This window comes from Ambystoma mexicanum, chromosome 14 (genome assembly GCF_040938575.1).
Source record: "Ambystoma mexicanum isolate Mex_15411 chromosome 14, UKY_AmexF1_1, whole genome shotgun sequence".
NCBI classification, from domain to species: Eukaryota; Metazoa; Chordata; class Amphibia; order Caudata; family Ambystomatidae; genus Ambystoma; species Ambystoma mexicanum.
In genome coordinates this window covers 38,082,448-38,097,712 of record NC_090940.1, presented here as the reverse complement: position 1 = coordinate 38,097,712, position 15,265 = coordinate 38,082,448, and the positions used below count along the sequence as shown (strand labels likewise).

The following is a 15,265-nucleotide window of genomic DNA, read 5'->3' as shown; positions in this document are numbered from 1 at the left end:
CAATAGCCCCAATGTGAATCTTGTTTTCCCTAAAGACAGTCTTAAACGTGGTGTTGTGAAATAAGAGACATTGCTAAGTTTTTTTTAGCTGATCCTTACCACATGAGATTGTGTTAGCACTTTATTCTGTTACACTTTATTCTGTTCTGGCAGAAGAGTATACTGGAACAGAAACCATTGAAGTAGTAGGCCTGGTATGGGAGTAAACCAGGTGAAAGTTGATGAAGCATTGTGAAGTGGCATTACACCACTGGTATGTGTTGGTGAAGTAGTGCAGAATAATCTTTCATTGCTGAAATGAATGTGGTATAAACTGCTGCAGAAGTATTTAACCTTTTCTTTCAAGCAAAATATGTTGTTGCAGAATAATCCTGACAAAGATAAACTTAGTTACTCCTGAAGAATTAAGGAATTGTTCTTGGTTTATACGAGGAAGGTTGTTGAGTGCATAATAGCACAAATGGAAGAGAAAGAAACTTTGTTGAACAATTCTGAAGTATTGGAACTTTTGTTGCCAAGTTGGAATCGACAAGAACTGTATTGGAACTGTGTGACAGGCCAGGGATTCCTTGTTCTCTTTTTGTAACTGTTGACCAAAATCCTGCTTGAATCTGGGGAAGGGGAATTCACCCAGATTATTAGGAGAGACATTCATCATACTGTGAATTTCATTGTTCTATGTGTTGCTTTTAAAACTGCCATACATGACCTTGTTGAGTTTTTGTATTAATAAGTTATTGTATGTATAAGTGTGAGGGACTGAGTTTTTCCTTTAGTTTATTTTAGGCAGAGAAATACACATCATGGTAGGGATAGTGAGGAGTTTATCTAACCTTTTGAATTAATAAAATGGCATCTTTTGAAAAACCTTCACAAAGTTGTCCGTTCTGACCCCTCACATGTGGTAGATCAGAAGCAGGAGACGGACAAGGTGGCATTGTCTTTTAGCATTTCTTTATTTTAGAGCACAAAAGAAACCTATGCTGTCCCCAAGTCTAGGATTCTTGACCCTATTTTATAAAGAAAAGATATCAAAGGGTGCTCACCAGGATGTCCTTTACAAAACAGGAAATCTCTATGTCCAGAATCCTGTGCCTCTGTCTCGACCACTATAAAAGAAACAAACAAAGGTAGCAGAGGTAAGCCTTAGCCCAGGGCAAAATGAACAGTGGTTGGCCACCCTGGTGTGTCTTCCTTATTTGGGGCTCCTAATGCGCGGAGTCTGCTGCAGAGTCTTTTGGTTGCCGTTGTGCGAGACTCTACAGCATTTTGGCTCCTGAATCCTGAGAGGAATTTAACCGCTTTTGTCCTCTTTCTACTTCTGCTTTAAAACACCCAGCTGGCGCGGCGCGGCCGCGGAGTCTGCTGCAGAGTCTTTTGGTCTTTAGGCTCTGCAGGCTCCGCAGGGCTCCTACATTCCGCCTGTCCAAGTCTACATAAGTCTCCGTGAAAGAAAACCCTTGCTGGCTGTTTCCCGCACTGAACACACCACCAACCCCCTCCCCTCGCGGTGAGTGACACCCCGCCCTCCGCCTATCCCCCTGCTCTGATCGACATTCCTGACCCTCACCCCCCCCCTGACTGCGGTTCGCTCCAGCCGCACGCGACTACTTCTCCCAGCTGCTGCCTTACCCAACAGCAACTCCCCGACGGCAAATTTCGGCACCCGTCCGGCTGTCACCGAAACCCACCGTCATCTATTCCACCACACCCGGCGGATCGACAAGACTCCCGTTCCCCTGTAAACTTCACAAGGAAACCCCTGCCCACACCCGCCCGTTCTTCCGCTAAGCACACGACTTTTACCCCGACCCCCCCTTCATTTCCTGCTTCTCCGCCCCCTGACCTCTAAGTTTTCAAACTACCTCTCACCACCATATCACTCTTTGATCGCGCTCTAAACGTCTCTCCTCCACATATAGGCGAACGCCCCCTCTCCCTGCCCGGCCTGACTCCTGCCACTGTGCCCGATTCATAAAACTACACTCGAAAAAGCGCCACTCAGTGCTCCTCTCTCTGGCCCCCGAGACCACTTCCCCTCCCTGAATCTCCTAGCTCCCGCTTTAGCGGACAACTCCTTCAACCTGCAAGTGTACTCGAGCTACACACCTGCATCCCTGAAGCGCCTACCTCCCATTCTCCTTGTTCGGGACACAGATCGTAAAAAATACCCGATCACCTATATTACCTGCTAACTAACCCTAACCCTAAGGAAAATAATCAGCTTCTAATGAAATCCTGCGTCTTTTAGGAAAACAGCTAAAAGCGCAGCTACCATCCTATCTCTTGCTGAATACTACTGAATCATCCGACGAAGCCTGCAAGCGCCATCTCAGCAGCCCCCCACCAAGAGCACAACCCATCCAGAGGAAGATAAACCTCGGTCCACAACTCAGACCCTCCCTCCAGAAGCACGCGGAGTACCTCACCCAAGAGGCTCCAACACTCTGCCACTTGGACTCACACAGAGCCAAGACATCATACCCCCAGCAATCAAATAGAAATTGCACCCTGAAAACAACATACAGGAGATCAAAAGGGCCGCCCCTTGGATCTTGCAGTCCACCATTACAATAGCAAACTCTGAAGCCCCTACCTACTGACCATCGAAATAACCCCTTGCTAACGCCCCCAACTGAAGAGACCAAAAGGGCGTCGCATTGGACTCAGTAGACTCTACCCGTAACCTCTGTATCCCCTAACCTGTCAGGAGACCGAAAAGAGACTCACACCTGGATCTCAAAACATACCAGACACTATCGATTGAAATTCGTACTAATAATAAGACAGAAGATCTGTGTCAATCACTAACAGGAGACCGAAAGGGCACGTCCCTTGGATCCTGCATGACGCACTATCCTTAGCACAAAACCCAACACTACTAGAAGACCGAAAAGGCTTGTCCTTTGGATCCAAAAAAAGGAAAACCCACAACTGTACACCAAAGTCATAAACAAACTCTTGTGACTATCATCGCCCGGGCGACCGAAAGGGCTTGTCCCTTGGAGCCTGTATATCATACCAAGTTTCACCTACTGCTGCTGGGGAGACCGAAAGGGCTAGTCCCTTGGAGCCCAACAGAACACATATCAACCTACGAAGGATGTCAACAAATCGAACCACGAAACAACAAATCATCCAACGCCCCAAAACAAGACAAAGACCCAAACTTGTGACGACTAGCATTTCTGAGCAAGACTCATCACAGCTAACCATGGAACAATCCTTCCAAAGAGCAACAAAATCCAAAAGACTGTCCAACAAATATTGAACTCAAACAAGAAGACCACCTCATCATAGAAGATACTTCAAACACAGGCAAAACCCTTCATGAATCCCCCCAACCTGCGGCTGAGAAACAAACTATTGAGGACACTAATCAACCTAATCCGGAAGAACTGATACCCTCTCAAACTAAAGCACAGGTTCATAATCCCCATATTAGAAACCAACAAGAAGACCCTTTGTCTTTAATCACATGCACCCCCCCCGGCTACCTTCTGAAAACCGGGACATCTTCGCTCAGTCCACCGAAAACGAGCGAACTTCAAGCCAAAATCTGCCTCATAATGCGACAAAAGAAGCAATACTAACACCCACAACCAGCAAACAAGAATCCACATCAACTAAATTTGAACATATCGAAGCCTCAAAAAACAACTTGAACCACTCAAATAGTAACCCCAAAACTATAAAACCAGAAGTGCAAATAACAAACGACCAACGAAATACGCTACCCACTGAACCAACCACCATAACACCAAAAAACAACACCAAAATGGCAGAAAAAGACTCCACTAACTACTCCATTGGAAAAGCCACATCATTACACCAACCAACTGAGCCTAGAGAGGCCACAAACCCTCAAAAATCAGCAAGGACAACATCCATACAAACGAAGAAAGAGAAAGCAAGACTAGCGAAACTTGCGTGGCTACACACCCATAACTCCATAAAATTCGCACAGCCTTTGGATACCACAGCCCCTAAATCAAAAACTAAACCAGCAAGACTGTCAATGGACATTACTGAAATTGAATCAATTATGACAAACATTGAAAAAAGAAAAGAAATATTTGGGAACACAACAGAGATACATCAACTTCAACTAACATCAACGCCGTGTATTCCGCATTGCAGTCTGAATTCACCTGTAAAAAGAGAACCACAACCCGATTACGCAGAGAAAAAAACTGTTCCAACACGATTTAACTTCGATTCAGATGAATCCTATTATACTCCAGACCCGATAACTAAGAACTCAAGCACGTCAACACCACACCATACAAAAAGATGATCACTCGGAGGAAAACAATAACCCGAGAATTCCGACCACGATGATAGATCTACAAAATATGCTCATTGCCATACCTTCACAAGCGATGATTCCTTTCTTGAAACGACATGAAGACATGAAAGATAACATGAAGGACCAAGCCACCCTCCTCGCTCTAATTCACTCGAAACAGATTCACATGGAACACTTTGTCTCGACAATCGAATCCCAGCCTGACCATTGAAGCTGAAGAATCACATCGCTGGCAACAAAGATTGGCCGAAATAGCGAGAGGCGACCGACAAGAAAAAACTATACTCACAGCAGAACTACTACAGATGCTTAAAGCAAACCACCAACAACAAGCGAACTTACCAAACGATCAAGAAAAACAACCAACTGCTGCAATCCCGACTCACGGACAACAAACACTGAAACACACAGCTGAAATTACCACCATTCCACAACCGGAGTCTACCGAACCGAAAAAGTTAACTAAGAATGCTACCAAAGAATATCACATCTTTACAAAAGAAAAAACCACAAAGGAGGCAAAACCAGTACATCCAAAAAATGACAAACGGGCTCGAGAGCATTCCTAAGAACTGTAAAACTAACTGATCGATCCACTGCAACCACAACAAGCAAAACCCAAACCCCAGCAACATCATCAATTACCAACATCCAGAGAGACCATAAACCCACAAATCAGATACATCCTCAAGCGCCACAAAGGACGTCACCTGAATTATTCATTGACGAAGAATTACTCAACTTATCTACCCACGAAGACCAAATCTCAGCAATTAGACCACAATCTGCTGAACCAAGACCTCATACAAGTTTCATAATAATCGACAAATACTCCATAGACCAGGAACAATGTATAAATGACAACCAAGACGAAACATCAGATCTCTCTTTAGAAGAAATCTCAGATGCATCGCTAGAAAATGATACAATAGAAAAACAAAAGATGAAACCTACGATCAAATCTCAACGGACTCGCTAACAAGAAAATTACAAGAATCAACCGAACATAGGCACACCATCCCAACATTTGTCAACCCATTACAACAGAATGAAATCTGCGAAATTCATATTGAAAATGAAATCAACAGATCTGAACCCATAATCCTAAACAGAACCAATCTACTACGCCTCTTTGGAGCAATACCGCAGCTGAGTAAGATGACAACAAAAGACATCAACCTCATAACATTCAAAGATGATTTAAATCTAGACAAGATTGCCATAGAATTATCTGATCCTAAAAACCAAGAACTCATTCTATGAAGACGCGCTCAACTTCAAAAACTTGGCTTCACCTGCTGGGCCACAACATTCACAAGATTACCCAACAAACCGAAATACAGAGTAACCACAGACAAAGAGGAAAACAGCCAACATCAAACAAGACCATACATGAGCAATTATACCTCCTGACCACACGAGGGTTGACAGAAGCCGAAGCCAATCGCCACAACCATACCAACCAGACCGAGACGAACGACCGATTAGAAGAACCTACGATTCAGAATCTTCTTTCACGGAAACTGCATCCATAGAAAACTCAACGATCTCCAATTCATAACAATCAACGATCCTGGGTTACACGTGGTCACTCCTGTTCGTGGAACACCAGAGGAAACATGCATCTTTTCACAAACCCCTCCCCTGAACTAGAACAATACCAAATCATATGCCTGCAGGAAACCTGGCTCAGCGAACCCCCAGCCTGCGATGGCTTTCTCACATTTCTCAATCCTGCTATTGTTCAAAAACAAGGAAGGCCTGCGTCTGGCCTCCTCACCTTAATTAAGATAAACCCCCACTGTACAGTACTGAGCTCTGAGAATATCAATCCTTGGACCCAATTTACAAAACTAACCTGTACCAAGACACATCGAAACGACGAAAGCAAAAACAATCTAATATTTCTAATCCTAAATCTATACTGGAACCCTGCAGCAATATCAATGGAGGCCTTCATCAACGGTGTATTTCTAGCAATAGACATGGCCATGACACCAACTACCAGAAATTATAATCTGCGGAGACCTAAACGTCAAACTATATAACTAAAACGGCTCCCTTCAAACACTCTCAGATCTGTCCCCAAAAGCAAAGAGATGGATAAAGGAAACTATGATGCACAATCTTATCCTCCTGAACTACGCAAAGAACAACTCCGCAACTTACACGCCAACCTGGACCAGAGGATCATCACATGCAATCATTAACTATATATTTCTATTTTACAACCTACATGAATCAGTCACAAAAGCACAAACGGTATCAACCGACAAAAGTGATCATAACCAATTCATCGTCCAATCCGAGTCATTAAGCCAACGAAGTGAACCAAGACCACCGACCCCCATGGAACTTGACGGCACAGCATCAAGGCTAAGAATTCCACAAACAGCTATGGCAAAACTACCGAAGAAACTTCATGATGCCACTTTGACAGACTCTGAGAAACCTAACTACGAATGGATTCTTCTTCCTTTTCGACAAACCACCAAAAACCTCCTCCATATGGATCATCACCACACATACAACCAAGAAATAGCCGAAAGGAAAAAGTGCCTAAACCGAACAATACGACAGCTAAAGAAAATAACATCAGCAGAGAACAAGAATGAGATCAAAAACCTGAAACAAAAACACGCAAATTGGACAAAATCTCAACAAAAAGTCCTCCAACCAGCAGACGCAGACAACATAATGAAATTGCATAAGACCCACAATACCAGAGAGCTCTGGAACCTGCTCAATGATAACCGACAAAAGCAACATAAACTAACAGCCAATGTCGCCCAAGAAACCTGGATAATGCACTTCTCGACCATAAACGGACCGAGAAGAATGGACCCACAAACCCCACTGCCCTCATCCGAACCAACCTGGCAAGTAAAGGCAGAATTTGAAGACTTCATGCAGCTGATCAAAAAACTGAATACTTCCAGAGCCCCGGGTCCTGACGGACTCTCGAACGCTGTCATTAAACAAGACCCAGCTGCTTGGGAGAACTTTATGTGCCACATCACAACCTTGGTAAACACACTCCACCGAATACCAAACTCCTGGAGGTTGGCGATAATTGTCCCAATCCACAAGCAAGGACCAAGAGAAGAACCTCAAAACTTCCGCCCAATTGGCTTACTAGACCTGCTGGGGAAGCTATTTGCTGCAGTACTCTTGAAACAACTAACCACTTGGGCCATAGAAAACGACAAATTCTCGACCAGGCAAATGGGCTTCACAGCCAATGTCGGAACAAATCTCAACTTGATATTACTTCAATTAATAAAGCATGAAGCTATCAATTCCCACACCACAATATATGCAGCATTTATTGATTTAAAGATGTCCTTCGATGCAATCTCACGACAAAAACTTTGGTGAAAACTCAGAGCTTGGAACTGCCCATCGAACATCCTTGAACCGATCATCCTCCTCTACTCAGAAACCACCATAAAATTGAGATTATTGAAACAAGGAGTCACAACCAATGCTATACCGACAACAAACGGTCTAAAACAAGGTTGCCCTTTAGCAGCAACATTATACAACCTTTTCACGGCCGACATCGAAGAACACCTAAGATCTAACAAAACTAATCCTCCGAAAATAAATGCGACATCAGTGCCTGCCATGGCATATGCAGACGACATCGTCTTGCTAGACAAAACACCAACTGGACTACAAGCCTCCCTGACAGCCTTGAGCAGCTATATGGAAAAAAAAACGAACTAACGATTAACACTGGAAAAACCAAGACAATGATTCTAACCAAACCACCCACAAAAAAACCACAACAACCGAGCTTCTACATCAACGGGAGCAAAATGGAAAATGTGACAACTTTCAAATACTTCAGCATCCAAATAAATCAATCAAAATCAGAAGAGCAATGGATCGACAAAATTGAACAAACAGCACAATCACTATCAAGGCAAGGATGTCTATTTCACAGAAAATATGGCAAGTTCTCTTGCCATATTACAGACAAAAGTACATCCCGATACTAACCTATGCAACAGAAGCAATGCTAAATGCCCGGACAATCAACTGGATGAAATTTGAATCAATTTTTTGGCGCAAAATTCTTCACCTACCACAGACATACCCAATGCCAAGAATTCGCTTTGAAATGGCAACCCAGTCAATTGAATCATTTGTACAATGGAAAAGATTAGACATCTTCCGGAAAATACTGACTGATCAAAACACCCCAGCTATTCAAATTCTACGAGCTCAGGCAAACACCTTTAACATCACAATATTACAAAAATGGAAACCGTCAATGAGGAAAGAAATGGAAAACGAAGACATCTCAGAAGAACTTCTAACGCTTCGCCCACAGCATGCAAAAATAAAGCTTCTTCATAACGACTGGATAAAGACCATCCAAAAAAAGAACATTTACAAACACAATCTTCACTGTATCAAAGACAACAGAAAAATTCATGAACTACCAGCATACCTTCAAATTTTCCCAGATCAGAACATCAGAACAACGTTCACAAGAATACGCTTGAACATCCTTCCTACAAAATCACATCTAGCTATTACAAAGCAGATTGATGCTACAAACAACTACTGCCGCTTTTGTAAGGACCAAGCAATTCCGGAAACCATCTTCCATCTGATCATGGAATGCCAATCACTTTCCTCTCAGCGCAAACAATTCGGAACGTTTTTCCAACTCTCAGCCCAACAAATGATGGGCAGCTCTGCTCAGTGGTCACAGTAATAAATATACATATACAATTGCTCTCTTCCTAATCTCTATACTGGAACTTAACAAAAAAACACCAAGAAACCCATTTTAAACTATGAACTCTGATCACTTATAGAATAGATGCAAATGATGAAAAAGTTTACAAACAAACTAAATCATCAAAAAAAAAAGAAATTAGGGGCTCCCCTCCCTAGTGCTTAGTCTAAGCCAATAGGCTGAATTGCTCCCCAACCTTCTCTTGTCTGTACTGTTCATTGCAGTCCAATTAATGTTGCTTGTCTTTGCCCACAAGTGGGGACGCCTGGCACGACCCCCACTCCGCCACACTCAGATTTTTCTCTTTGTATTCCTTCCCATCCCCTTAACTTCAGAGAGTTGCCAACTGGCATCTTTGCACGCTCTGAGGTGATCCCTGCTGGCCCGGGTGCCCTTGAGCCTGACATCACCTTACAGCCAGGGTGTGGGGGGACTTGCGCCTTTTTGCTATCCAGATGTTTTCAATTACAACTCCAATGATCCCTCGCCATTAACCGCTGGTTAAAACTGAAGGTAGTTGACCTCCAAAACATCTGGAGAGATGATGGTGGCTAACGACTGCCTTGCAGTGTACAAATGATTCCTTCAGCACCTGCAGTAACTTTTAAAGGCCAATCCTAATTCCCCTAGCAGTAACATTTTCTGGTGATAAGATTCTCAGACTGCACTTATTAAAAGGCAGTGTGGGTGTCCCTCGAGTACAGCTCCACTCAATGAACAACCAGATGTAAGGGCAGACTTTCCTGATCCTTCTAAGAGTATGTTTTAGAATCCAATTCAACCTCGTTGAATTCTAAACCTGTCCTTTTCACATAGATTTTCATAAACCTTTCGATATGTGATCACTGTCCTCATGGCCACCTTGAGTTATAAAAATCCTATTTGAATCCTAATTGATAGAGACTCACTATCATTGCACTGTAACACCCTGTATGTCTTTTGTGCTGTCTTTTCAAGCCTGAAGAAAATGTTAGACTCAAAGTGCAGGCAAGTAGAGAAAACAATGATTCTGACCTTTATGCCGCTTTTAAACAAGTTAATTTTACCCCGGGACCTGTAGGCCTGTGTTGCAGGTGGCAAGCCTGTGCATGCTCTTTAAATAAATAAGCCTCTAGGACATGGGTATTCAAACCTTTTTATGCTGATCTACCCTTAAGCAAACATATTGTCGCTTTCCCGCCCTTGAGTAAAATCATTGCTGGTGGAGGCTCCCCAGATGCCATATCTACTTATATTTTCTATTGAAAGCCCTTACCATACTTCCTTTTTCAAGAGCCTCACCCCACATGCTCTTGGACTTCCTTTGGGTCCCCCTATGGGGGCTAGCCCCACAGTCTGAACACCACTGCACTAGGAACATGGCATGTTGGGATGGTCTTGATATTCCCCTCCCCCCCGCACAGTCTTAGACAAGCATGTGCTTAAACATTTTATTGTTGATAAAAAAAAAAGAATATTGAGTTTGACAACTAATACAATTTACATTCAACAATATTCACGCTGACCCCATTGTAGTCGTATGCCGTGTACTTGCAACCTTTACAGATTCCAGAGAAGGGAACATATATATGGGAACAAGCAGAACATCAAGAAGGCAGTGACCCAACAAGGACCCTAGCAAGGACAGGAAAGCGATGGGGAAGGTAGAGGTAAGCGCGTGGGACGGGAGGGGAGTCGGGCAGGGATGAAAATTTGGAGCAGTAGGAGGGCCAAAGAGAAGGACGAAGGCTGAAGCTGTACACGTTATTTCACAGAAGCGCAGGGAGCTTGATTTGGCAATTGTAGTCCTCAAGCTTCCAGTTGAGTCGGACACAAGACAGGATTCACCTACAGACAGAGGAAATTTGTCACATTAAGGAATTGGGAATCACTTACAGGGGTTGGGGGAGAGCTTATTAGTCTGGGTGGAGACTTTGAAAGGGGGCAGTGTGTGATTGTTTTAGCTTCTTCCTAGTTACTGTGATATTCATGGAATATTGTTTTTAATTGTAGGTCCTGTGTCGGACAATGTCAATGTCTTCAGGCGCAGTAGAGTTAACCACTTCACACATTGAACAGCACATTTGCTGTTCAGTATGCGAAGAAGTGGTTAACTCTACTGTGCCTGAAGACATAGCTATTGTCCAACACATGACTTCCCCCACCTATTGTGATGTGATGGAGCTCTTAGTTCTCTTTCTCCCCCTTTTGCCTTTTTCCCTGATCTTCTCACCGAATCCCTTCCTTCTTTCCTTCCTTTTCCGTTCTCTTTCTTCCTTCCTCTTTATTGATTGATTTTTATTATTTATAAAGCGCGTTCCCCAAGGGAACCACGCAAAAACTGCATCAAGGCGCAGATATAAAACTGATTCAGTCAATACTGCATCAGACTAGCTCAAAGTCTGTCGTAGTGGGCAGGCATTTTCGTGAAAAGATAGGTTTTTAACTGTTTCCTGAACACAGTCAAAGATTCAATCATTCGAAGATCCAATGGGGGAGAGTTCCAGGCTTCAGGGCCAGAGGAAGAGAACAGGGAGGTCATTTCACCAAAATGCCAGGGGTAGCGGAAGTGACATCACAGGACCCTTGACCCCCTGATGACATCACAGGAAGTGATGTCATCTGACCCCACCCTGAAGTGATATCGCGGGAAGCGATGGAACACAACCTTTCACCCGTTGACAAAACAGGAAGTGGCATCACATAGCATTGTACGCTACGAAAATTATGGTTACAATATCACTATAATGTGATGTACATTTCATGCAAGAATGGATCGCCATATGTATCGTTAAGATCAGTGTGTTTAGGGCCATTTACCAAATTACTGTGAATGCAAACAGACGTCCATGACCAAATGATGATGTGTTATTATATAGCACTTACGCTTCAGCGCTTTATATAGAAAATACATACACCCTATATCACCCAAACTGTGTTGGTACTCATTTATCGACCTCAGAAGGATGAAAGGCTGAGTTGAGGCAGTGACTCACCCCCTGAAGTGTGCCTGAAATAAACCTTTAATGAGTCTAGCAATTATTGTATAGAATTCCAGAAAGACACATTATTTGGTATTCCTATTCTTTCTTATTTAGGGTCAGTGCTGAAAGTGTTAGACTGGTGGCACTTATGTTCTTATTGTTATTATTTTTCTTCTTTCTTTAAGGGGCCTGAACAAAAAAGCCAGCTACTCCAGAAGTAAAGAGCCACATGGTGCTGGCCACAGCTCAGGAGCTGGCATTACAAAAACATTATTATTATTATTTTTTTTTTAAGAGGTCGCAAGGGAAACCACAGAGGTCGCAGTTACGACCTCTGGCGACCCCTTAATGACGTCCCTGGAAGAGAACAACCTATCGCTACAGCTAGCTGTCCTTGCTGATGGGACCTGCAAAAGATGCAGGTCCTTTCAGTGCAGATATCGTTGTGGACATTACCACTGAATTTTCGTATTCACGTAGGCAGGTGCCATCCCATGAATACATTTGAATACCAAGCAAAGCACCTTGAACACGACTCTTTGCTGAACTGGGAGCCAGTTGAAATTCCTCTGGTATTGAGAAATGGCTGTTCTTCTAGATAATGAAAAGATTAGCCTAATGGTGGAGTTTTGGGCAACCTGTAGTCTTTTATTCTTACATTGTTGAGCCCCTATAAGAAGGGCATTACAGTAATCCAGCCTAGCATTGGTAAGTGTGCCTACTGCCATTGACCAGTCCTTCACGGCAATGAGCGACACACAAGGTTTTAGAAGTCTCAATTGATAGTAAACCGATTTGACCATTTGACTAACCTGAGAGTAGCAAATCTATGCTTGATTGCCTAATGCAGCCGAAGTTCTTCACTGTGCCTGAATATTTAGTGGGAAAACCACATGATGAAGGGCAAGGGATGCTCTGGAAAGTGTTTCTTACCAGTCTCTTGGGGCCAAAGATGATGACCTCGTCTTCGATGGATTCAACTGGAGCTTGTTCGCCAGCATCCAGCTTTTGATCTTATTGGCGCAGGACAAAACCAAATCTTTTGCTTCCTGTGGTTGCTTGAGACGCACATAGATTTGGGTATCGTCTGCATAAGAGTGGTATGACAGACCATATTCAGAGAAGATATTCAACACTGTCCGGATATAGATATTAAATAGCAGTGGTGAGAGTGAGGACCCTTGAGATACCCCACATTCCTCGGGTATAGCGTTGCAGAGACAGGACCCCATTTTCACCTGCTGGGTGCGGTCTGTCAAAAATGACACAAACCATTTTGGAGCTTCACCTAAGACATGTGGCACTGAAGACAGCCTTGCAATGAGAGTCTCAGGCTACAGGAGTAAGCAGTAAACCCAATTGGTAGCAGTCTGCACCACCCATATTTACCTGGTAGCTGTGGCTGAGCAGTCAGACTTCTCTCAAGAAGAGTAGGGCAGTATATAGAGTATACACAATAGGGCTAAAAACACAGTAGAGCAAACAAACACTGACCAGAGCTTTGTATAAAAAGTATATAATTATTTATTTAAAACACACTTTATGCAATAAACTAGCACTCTAAATCAAAAGCAAGTTAAAACACAGTCAGGTAAAGTATGCACACCTCCCTTGATAACTATCAGACAAGTCAGAGTTAAAACACCACGATTTGTTAAAACAGACGTGAGCGCGTAACCTGATGGCACTCCAATAGTTCAGTTAAAGGGAGAGAAAAAGGCAGAGCATCGAAATAAAACAGGTCCCAACACTTTTAGTAGTTCTCAGCAAGGGAAAAAAGGCAGTATACACTGCAGAGCCAAAGTTCAGAGGCCAGGCCCACTTTAAATGGAGCAAAGTGAAATGTGCCCAGGATCACACAGTTTAAAATGCACTAAAAGTCTTTGTAGAATGTTCAAAAGAGGTTGGGGTGATTCAAGAAGGTAAAGTCAGAAGGTCTGGGGCCAACCCAGTTGGAAATCCAAGAATTTAAGGGTCACCTTGGGCAAACCGAAGAAAAGGAGGCCAGGCAGGACACAGTACCTTATAGAGAGAGGAAGCTCCAGCGGTGGCAGTTGTTCGTGGCAGTGGTTGCAGTTCGTTGTTTCGACCAGGGGAAGAGAGGATCTCATCGAGGAGGAAACGTGGAGTCGTTGCACTGCACAGGGATGAAAGCAGCTGCGGAGTCTGTCGGTAAAAGGTGCGCTCCTTTTATTTGCGGTCAAAGTGGTGAAGCTTGGCTATCCGGGCGATTCGACCAAGAGACGTCTTTGGAAGGCGAAAGGGGCGAACTGGTTGGTCTCACCAGCTCAGAGGAAGAAGACTCGTCCAGCAGAAGATCTTATCTTGTCTTTGGGAAAGTGGTGAGTTCGTTGCAGCAGGGCTCCACCGGTGGTGTCATCGTTGCAGATGGCTCAGCTTCTTCCCTCTTCGGATTCTTAGGTCCTGTGGCGACTTCTGAAGTTCCATTCCCAAAGGCCCTGCTTTTATGCAGAAAAACCCCCATTCAACAGCCTAGCTGTCACTCAAACCTGCTAAGTGGTGAGCCGGGTGGTTCGCCACTGGCCCAATCGGAACAGAGTGCGACTTGAGTTGCTAAGGCAACGCAGTCCAGGGTGCCAATTCCCCCACCCACACATCCTGTGGAACCCAGACAGAGTTGCACCATTTAGCGGGCTTCTGTGGAGAAGCCTGCCAAAAAGTGGAACAAAGGGCTCAATCTTGGTCAGAGTTACAGAGATGGACACAAACGCCATTTTAGAAAAGAGTTCTGGCAAAAAGACCCAACCGTTGATTTAATATTAAATAAATAAACCGGCAGTATCTTTAACATTGCACCAAAAAGTGGTGCGTTTAAAATCAATGGGAAAATACCGTAGGGAATATTGCGGTGGAATATTTTGCCTGGTAACCACTGCCACCAGCCAGAAACTCGACAAGGGGGGACTGGACAGTGCCCCCTTGAAAACAGACCCAGGGGCAATATAATTAACCCCTTCTAGTACTTCCACAATATGATGGTTGGTACTGGTTCTGTTCACAATTTAGGACTAGTAAAGTCAATGGTGACTTTACATGCCCTGGCAGACAGTAGTCAGTCCCAGGGTATGGAGTCTATGTTTGGGAGTCACTATGACACCCCTGTGTTACTGCACTGAGGGTGCTTTGTAACACACACATAAAAAAACAGATGATACCCTATGGAGTAAAAAGAAAACCCCATAGCCCATAAGCACACAGAGTCAAAGACATACCTCAAAT

At 43.8% G+C, this 15,265-nt stretch overlaps 1 protein-coding gene across 2 annotated transcripts in view; it reads left to right on the top strand.

The window, feature by feature from the left end:
- Positions 1-15,265, top strand: part of NUBPL (NUBP iron-sulfur cluster assembly factor, mitochondrial) — a 228,557-nt gene that overhangs the window by 117,799 nt on the left and 95,493 nt on the right. The gene's annotated exons all lie outside the window — the stretch shown is intronic.